This window comes from Erpetoichthys calabaricus, chromosome 6 (genome assembly GCF_900747795.2).
Source record: "Erpetoichthys calabaricus chromosome 6, fErpCal1.3, whole genome shotgun sequence".
In the NCBI taxonomy this organism is placed as follows: Eukaryota; Metazoa; Chordata; class Cladistia; order Polypteriformes; family Polypteridae; genus Erpetoichthys; species Erpetoichthys calabaricus.
This window is the reverse complement of record NC_041399.2, coordinates 2,563,600-2,572,787: the sequence shown is the minus strand read 5'-3', so window position 1 is coordinate 2,572,787 and position 9,188 is coordinate 2,563,600.

The following is a 9,188-nucleotide window of genomic DNA, read 5'->3' as shown; positions in this document are numbered from 1 at the left end:
TAGGGTCCACTTTAGGGCTGAGGGGAGCAACAGTTAGAAAGAGAAAAGGCAGAGAGGGAGAAAAGGTGAGAAAGTCAGAAAGATGACCTAAAGAGTGTGAAATGATAGGCCTTGACACACGAAGAAGGTTTGGGACAGCCACCCATAGACTTGAGTCCATGCTGCAGAAAAGGCAGATGTTAAGTACAGATGTGCACAGAGTGGAGTCCAGAACTGAACTGAGTAACAGCAGAATGTGCTCTGGGCTTTATGGCCGGTCAGTAGAAGTGACGCCATCGGGGCCTGAACCGGAAGTGATGTCATCAGGACCCTGAACCGGAAGTGATGTCATCAGGACCCTGAACCAGAAGTGATGTCATCGGGGCCCAAAAACCAGAAGTGATGTCATCGGGACCAGAACTGGAAGTGACGTCATTGGGGCCCAAACCAGGCAGAATTTCTCGTGTTTGGTCTGTAAGGTTATCAGAGAAAGGTTTAGCACACAATGCCACCCCCTGGCCTGGCATGGAATTACCTTGTATTGGTCCTTCTATTTAAAAAAGAAGTTGCAAAGGAAAAAACTGCTTTATAAGGCATATAAGACTAATGAGGGCAAAGTGAATTGTAGAGCGTATGAGAACATGAGGGCAACAATTAAGAAGGATATCAGGAAGGCTAAAAGGCAGTTGGAGAGGAATATAGCAGATAAGGTGAGAGACGACCCTAACAGATTCTTTCAGTATCTTAGTAGTAAAAGAACAGTCAAGGAGGAGGTCAAGTGCATCAGGAATAGTAAAGGGGAATTAAAAGATACAGACAGTGAAATAGCGGATGCCTTAAACTTACATTTTTCTGAGGTGTTTACAAGTGAGCAAGTGGATAACCTCAGAGTGGTAACAGGGACTACTAAGGAGGTACTGAGGGATTTGGAAATTGTAGAGTGAGAAATGCTGCTCAGATTAAATAAGCTGAAATCAAACAAATCACCAGGACCAGATAATATTTATCCTCGTGTTCTTAAGGAGTCTAGCGAGTGCAGATATAAACCCTTGACGCATATTTTTAGGATGTCACTGCCACTGGACAGATTCCGAAGGACTGGAAAATGGCAAATATCACCCCATTATATAAAAAGGGTGACAGGGCAGATCAGAGCAACTATAGGCCAGTAAGCTTAACATGAAACATCACAGGAAAATTAATGGAAGGAATTATTAAGGATAAGATCGAGCAACACCTGGCAAGGACAGGAGTTATTAGGACAGTCAGCATGGGCTCAGAAGAGGGAGGTCGTGTTTCACTAACATGCTGGAATTCTATGAGGAGGCAACAAAAGGATACGATCAAAGTGGAACTTATGATATTATTTATCTGGACTTTCAGAAAGCATTTGATAAGGTGCCACATGAGAGGTTGGGCATAAAATTAAAAGAGGTGGGAGTTCAGGGTGATGTTTGTAGATGGGTGCAGAATTGGCTCAGACAAAGGAAGCAGAGGGTGATGGTGCGAGGAACCTCATCAGAACTGGCCGATGTTAAGAATGGTGTTCCACAGGGGTCAGTGCTGGGGCAGCTGCTGTTTTTAATATCTATAGATGATTACAACAAGAACAAGAGGAATATTAGAACAGGTTGTCACAAGAACGAGTCAAAGACATCATGAAGGTTTGGGGCAGTCATCCGTATATTGTTCCAAGGCTGCAAAATAGGTTTGAAGTTGAACAGAGATGTTCACAGATCCGAGTCCGAAACAGAACTAACTCTATGGTATCAAAGATGGCATCTTTATTAGTCATTGTCTTCAGAACTGGAAGTGACGTCTTCCGAGGTGCCAGAACCAGGCGGGATCTCCTGAGAATCAATCAATTCAATTTTATTTGTCATTCAGCAGAACATCCAAGATGTGCTGCAGAACGAAAATACGATGCACAAGACATTAATAAAAACACATAGTTAAAATCAGCCTACAATAAAATACTAAAATGCCTCATTTAAAAGACGAACGGCAGTAGGAAAAAAACTGTTTTTAAACCTGGTAGTTCTACATTTCAGGCTGCGGTACCTTCTGCTTGAGGGCATGAGGGAAAAGAGTTCAGAGGCAGGATAAGTAGGGTCTCTAGAAATCCGCACAGCTCTGGCCAGACAGCGTTGTTTTGCCAAATCTTGTACATTTGGCAACAGGCTCCAATGATCCTCTCTGCAGCCCTCACCACTTTCCTCAGTGCTTTCCAATCCGAAGCGCTGCAGCTCTCCTGCCACAGAGAGCTGCTGCTGGTTAGCACGCTCTCTATGGTCCCTCTGTAAAAAGTGGTGAGGACTGACTTACTGAGATGGGCCCTCTTTAGCCTCCGCAGAAAGATCAAGCGCTGGTGAGCTTTCTTGATGACGGAGGAGGTGTGCAGGGACCAGGTGAGGTTGTTCGTCACATTAACTCCCAGGAACTTAGTAGACTGCACAATTTCCACAGCAGTGTTCTTAATGTAGACCGGGATGTGTATCAGCTGTTTCTTCCTGAAGTCGATCACCAGTTCTTTTGTTTTTTCGACATTCAGTATCAGATTGTTTTTATCACACCATTCCACAAATGACTTCACCTCCTCTCTGTAATCCCCCTCCTCATCACTTTGAATGAGACCCACCACTGTTGTGTCGTCCGCATACTTAATAATTTGGTTTGTGCTGAACTTGGCACAACAATCGTGGGTCATGAGCGTGAAGAGGAGGGGACTTAGAACACATCCCTGTGGAGAACCTGTGCTCAAGGAGATGGTATCTGATTTATTCTTTCCTACCCGTACGTACTGTGGCCTATCCATTAGAAAGTCCAATATCCAGTTTTGCAGAGGTATGCCCAGTCCCAATGGGCCCAGTTTGCTGATCAAATTCTGAGGGATGATGGTATTAAAAGCCGAACTAAAATCAACAAACAGCATGCGGACCATAGCGTCTCTATTCTCCAGATGTTCCAATGAAAAATGGAGTGCAGTAGATATGGCATCCTCTGTGGCACGGTTGGAGCGGAAGGCGAATTGGAGTGGGTCAAATGAGGAGGGTAGGACAGAAGTAATGTGGTCCTTGATCAGCCTCTCGAAACATTTCATCACTATTGATGTTAAGACTACAGGGCGATAGTCATTCATGGTTGTGACTATGGGTTTTTTCAGAACTGGGATGATTTCTGAGGTTTTAAAGCAAGATGGCACAACAGCCTGACACAGAGAGATGTTAAATATATCCATAAGGACATGTGTCAGCTGCTCCGCACATCCTTTGAGTACACAACCTGGTATCTGGTCTGGTCCCGCAGCTTTCCTTGGATTAATTCTCCTCAAAGTCTGTAGAACATCATCCGGTTCCAGACACAGTGCCTTCTCATCAGGATGAGGGGTGGCCTTCACTGGTGATGTATCATTCAATGCTTCAAACCGTCCAAAGTACTTATTTAGGTCATTCAGGAAGTTGAAGCTATCATCACAGGGGTAAGAAACTGTTTTGTAATCTGTCACAGATTTAATCCCCTGCCACAATCTTCTGCTGTTCCTGTGATCTTGAAAATGACTCTCGATTTTCTTTCCATGAGCCCTTTTAGCTCTTCTGATAGCTTTATTTAGGTTGGCTCTTGCTGTTCTAAGGGCAGCTATATCTCCAGATTTAAAAGCACAGTTTCTCACTTTCAGCAAAACTCGCACCTCAGCAAGGAACTGAGAGAGACAGTCAGTACACTCCGCTACCTCCTGGCCTGGCGTGGAATTACTATCACTCAGGCCCTGTAGTGGCCTCCTTCTCGCACGTGTGTGACAAGGTAAATACGTACAGTACATACGGATGAGCAGACGAGACTTTAGGGAGCGGAGGTCCTTGTTTTACACCTCAAAGCAAACTACAAAACTTGGTAAAGAAACTGTCACGGCTGCGAGGCGTTCACTGTTGAAAATGGCGATTAGCTTTGTTTTATTTAGCACTTATGACAGCGGCTCTAGTCGGTTCCCAGTGCGATTTGCTAGCACGCCAGAGCTGATCAGTCCGTGCTGTCCATTCATTGAGCGTCCAGCTCGTGCCCACTGGCGCCCCCCTACAGCCTCACTGTCCCTGGGATTCAGCCGCTGCACTAGACTGGCCTGCCAGCATCAGCGTTGGCCTCTGTGTGTTTGCGTGCAGACAGTTCAAGCGCAGTTGGCACAGTCGGTGATTTACTGAATTCCATCAATGGTGTCGGTTGCACCTTGGACATATCATAATAAATAGATTGTTACAGTAGTTTTTTTTTTTTTTTATAATTTTTACAAGTCATTGGCCTTTTTAGAATGATCAGGGTTGCAGTAATTGTGATGGTCTTTGCATGAAAATTAAAAATTTCACTTTTCTTAGTGAATTGTGACGTTTACTTAAAAAGTGCAGCAGTTTTTGGCGCCGCAGGGGTGCATTAACCCCTCAAGTATGTGGCAGTTTAAGGGTTAAAAAAGGATACATGGAGACTGGAAACCGTGAAGGTGAGCAAGAATATACAGACAGTGAGGCAGAAAATGTATGAAATAATCTTACTGAAGTTTAACCTCGTGAAGAAGTCGATGACCTCCGTGGGTAACAGGGACTACTAAGGAGACACTGAGGGATTTTTAAAAAATGTAGAGAGAGAAGAGCTGTGAAGATTAAATAGGCTGAAATCAAACAAATCACCACGCAGGACCAGGTCACATTTATCAAAGAGGGCTGAAGGACGTTAGCGAGGTGTGAGAGGAACCGCCGAGCCTGACGTGAACATCGATGATCACTGCAGGCCAGAGCTGAGAAACAGCAAATACGACCTCAATACACCACATGAAGTGTGCCAGGCGGGTCCAGGTAACTGCAGGTCAGTCAGCGTACCACACAGGAACTATGAAAATAGGAGTTTAGTCTGTGTTTCCCTGGGTATATTTTTGAGTCATAGAATCTAAATTTATCATCCCATTTCCGTGTTACCTGCTTTCATTGAGTTTACCCCGGAAAAACAACACGTTTTTGCAACAAGAAGAATTGTTATTAACAACAACAACAACAACATGTATTTCTGTCGCACATTTTCATACAAATAATGGAGCTCAAAGTGCTTTACATGATGAAGAAAGAGAACAATTACAATAAGTGAACACTAATTAACATAGAATAAGAGTAAGGTCCGATGGCCAGGGAGGACAGAAAATACAAAAAAAAAAAAACAGACGGCTGGAGAAAAAAATAAAATCTGCTGGGGGTCCAAGGCCACGAGACCACCCAGTCCCCTCTAGGCATTCTACCTCACATCAATGACCTCAATCAGTCCTCATGGTATTCAGGGTTCTCATGGAAGAACTTGATGATGACGGTCATGTGGACTTCTGGCCTTTAATCCATCAATGGAGGGACATCCTGGTGCTTTGATCAGGTGGCAGTGGCACAGATCAACACCACAGAAAACCAGAAGAAGAACAGAAGAGAGAGTAGGGGTTAGTACGGATAGTGTGGAGACTGGCTCGGACACAGACAGACAGACACACTCATGTCACCCAACACACGTTTATTATACATACTATTTACAAATTCCAAGTGCCCACAAACCCCAAAGTCCTGGCCACACAACAATGCCTTCTTCAGGCCGCGTCCTTGCCTTCCTCCCAACTCTTGTCAATGACTGGAGGGAGGCAGCCCCTTTTATACACCCCCGGATGTGCTCCAGGTGCTCCCCGGCAATCTTCCACCGGCACTCCCCAGTGTGGCAGAAATGCTGGCTGCGTACCCAGAAGCACTCCGGGTGTTCACTCTTTTCTTCCCCCAAGCACTTCCGGGTGTGGCAGAAGCGCTGCGGTCCAGGGTCCCCAAGTCATCAGGGCACCCCCTGGAGGTGGCCACGGGCCCCTACAGGGTACAGCTTCCAAGCTCTGTACCAGTGGCCCCCAATACAACCAGGGCGGATGCCCCTTCACAGTCTGGAGGAGGAATGAGCCCTCCTCCTGTCTTCCTGGGCGTCCCGGCCGGGCGTGAGCCCCATCCGGGTGCCACAATAGTTATGATAATTAATTGAATATGCAGAGCATCAGGATTAAACTAAAATGAAGTTATGAGAAAGCCATGTTACAGTAATGTGTTTTCATCCATGTTGTAAAGTTTTCCACCATATCAGCCTGCTGAAGTTCTATTGGCAGACTATTCCAGATTTGAGGTGCATAACCGCAGAAGGTCACCCGCCTGCCTCACCACTTCTCTTGGAATTCTAAGCAGACCCTCATTTGAAGATCTAAGGTTACGATTTGGAATATAAGACGTCAGACATTCCGATATACAGTGCATCCAGAAAGTATTCCCAGCGCTTCATCACTTTTTCCACACTTTGTTATGTTACAGCCTTATTCCAAAATGGATTCAATTCATTTTTTTCCTCAGAATTCTACACACAACACCCCATAATGACAACATGAAAAAAGTTTACTTGAGGTTTTTGCAAATTTATTAAAAATAAAAAAATGAGAAAGCACATGTACAAGATGGAGCGAGATTATTGAAGGCTTTACAAACCATCAGCAGGATTTTAAAGTCAATTCTAAATGGCACCGGTAACCAGTGTAGTGACGCTCAGACTGGGGTGATGTGCTCAGATTTTCTTTTCAGAGTTAGGATTCTAGCAGCTCCATTCTGCACTCGTTGCAATCGATTGATGTCTTTTTTGGGTGGCCCTGACAGGAGTGCGTTACAGTAATCTAGTCGACTGAAAACAAAAGCGTGAACTCATTTCTCAGCATCTTGTAATGATATAAGAGGTCTAACTTTCGTTATATTATGCGATTTAAAATTTAGGTGTAAAAGAAACTTGTAAATAGCAAAATGTGAACATAAACACAATAGAGGAGGTCTGCTGACACATCCTTTGTGTGACAGGTTTAGAGACAGTCACCAACACATGTCCTGGTGTCACAGTCGGGACAGTAGATGCCTGCTTCTTTGCGCGCTTTTCATAAATTGTTTTTTTCTGTTGCTTGCATATGAGCGGGTAGAATGTCAGTGTCTGATCTGCACCATCGACGCCACCCTCGTGGTATTGTGGGCAACCACTGAGCTAGGCCTAGCGACGTCCACATGTCCCTGACATCAACATTGACAGTTGCTGCATTGTTAACAGCGCCTAGGGGGGCTTACACCTTTCTTGTTCTTCTACATTATTGCATAATACTGATATTAGAACATTCGAACAATCAGGACATGAACAGGATATTCAACACAACAAAGCTCGCTGGTCCTCTCCACTTAATTCTTCTGAAAAAACATCAAGTTGAGTTTTGAAGTTTCCAACTGTGTCCCCGTGTTCTTGAGGACCTCATTTTAAAGTCACTGTCTCGATCCACTGGACTCATTCTCTTCATCATTTTGAACACTTCACTCAGCTTTCCTCTTCATCACTGTGAAGGCCGAGCTCTTTTAATCTTTCCTCATCTCTCATCCCCTGTAGCTCTGAATCAGCCCAGTCGCTCTTCTCTGGACCTTCTCTAGTGCTGCCATGTCTTTATGGAGACCAAAACTGCCCCCAGGACTCTAGATGAGGCCTCACCAGTGTGTTATAAAGCTTGAGCAGAACCTCCTGTGACTTGTATTCTACACATCAAGGCGCTATATAACCTGACATTCTGTTAGTCTTCTTAATAGCTGGTCTGACAATCGATAGCTTAGAGTCCACTACGACTCCTAAATCCTCCTCATAAGGTGGACTCTCGATTTTCTGACCTCCCATTGTGTATTCAGACCTAACAAGACCTAAAGTTAATACAAGTGTTAGGCTCAGCTCTTTTAATCTTTCCACATAACTCATCCCCTGTAGCCCCCCATAATCAGCCTAGTTGCTCATCTCTGGACCTTCTCTAGTGCTGTTATGTCTTTATGGAGACCCAAACTGCCCCCAGGACTCCAGATGAGGCCTCATCAGGGTGTTAAACAGCCTGAGCAGAACCTCCTTGTCCTTCTACTTATTCACAATCATTTTGCCCTTATTTCTCATAAAGTTACTTGTCCCACAGTGATCCTTCAGACGACTGAATTCACCAGGCATATCACAGCAGTTCACTTCTACAGCGCCGTATGCATCAAGTTCATAATCCCTGTGACCAGCTCACTTTGCCATCATCATCATCACTAATAGCTCAGTTCAAGTTTGTTCTAAAACTGACTTTACGACTTCTTGTTTGCATGCCGTTGTGTTTTGGTTGAAGGCTCCGCCCCACTCATGAATATTGATGAGTTACCTTAGAGTGACAAAATGCATAGGAATGTTCATGATTTTTTGCAGCATGGTGTTATTTCATCCACTAGATGGCAGCAGAGTGCTGTCCTGAGAGTTATTGTGGCTCAACCCTGTAAAAGCAGAGTATTACACCTCACCCAGAGTCTGACTCGGGCTTAACCCTAACCTACATAGGATTCCAAGCTCAAGTCACACTCAGGAGGTTAATGAAGTCTGAGCAGATGGCAGACCTGCAGAGACAGCTGAAGATCCACCAGAGTACTGCAGTCACTTACTGGAATCCACATGTTGTCCTCACCTCAGAAGCCCCAAACAAGATCTTCTGCTGGAGCTGATGGTTCAATGGAAAGATCGCATGGATGAGACTTTCCAAAGAAAAGTCAACAACCTTGTTACATTTCATCCACCATATTTGGGCCTTGCCAGTATTTAAATGGCGAGTGGCCCTTACAAGAACTGTTGGCTTCTTTGACATTCGTTACACGTTGCACTCCCAGCTGCTTTGTCTCGTTGTCCACTCACAGATGAGGTCAGAGATGCCACATTGATCCCCCAGGCCCTGAGGGTCCAAATCGGAGGCTTTTCAGTGGATGCCCATTTGAGCCGATGGACTCTGCCAGCCGGTAGGTGCCATCTGAAGTGCTCATTACGTCTGCACATCCGTCTGGCTGCCCTCTCCAGGTATGCCCATCTCGCCCGGTCAGGAGTGCTTCTCTCGCAGTTCCAGACCCCGACTATTGTAGATCTGATAGGGGGACCTTTGGGTCTGGAGACGGGGGTTGTTGGGGGGATCCTCAATACTATTGGAGCTTTGTGGTGGTGAGGGGGTCCTGCATAGCCCCTCACCCTATTAGCCTTTTTGCCCCCTCTAGGACACATTTTTGACCGAGAGAGCAGAGCACATCACTGCACTAAACTTGTTCATTTGTTTGTCAAAATCTTCACGCTGAAATAAATGACCTTTC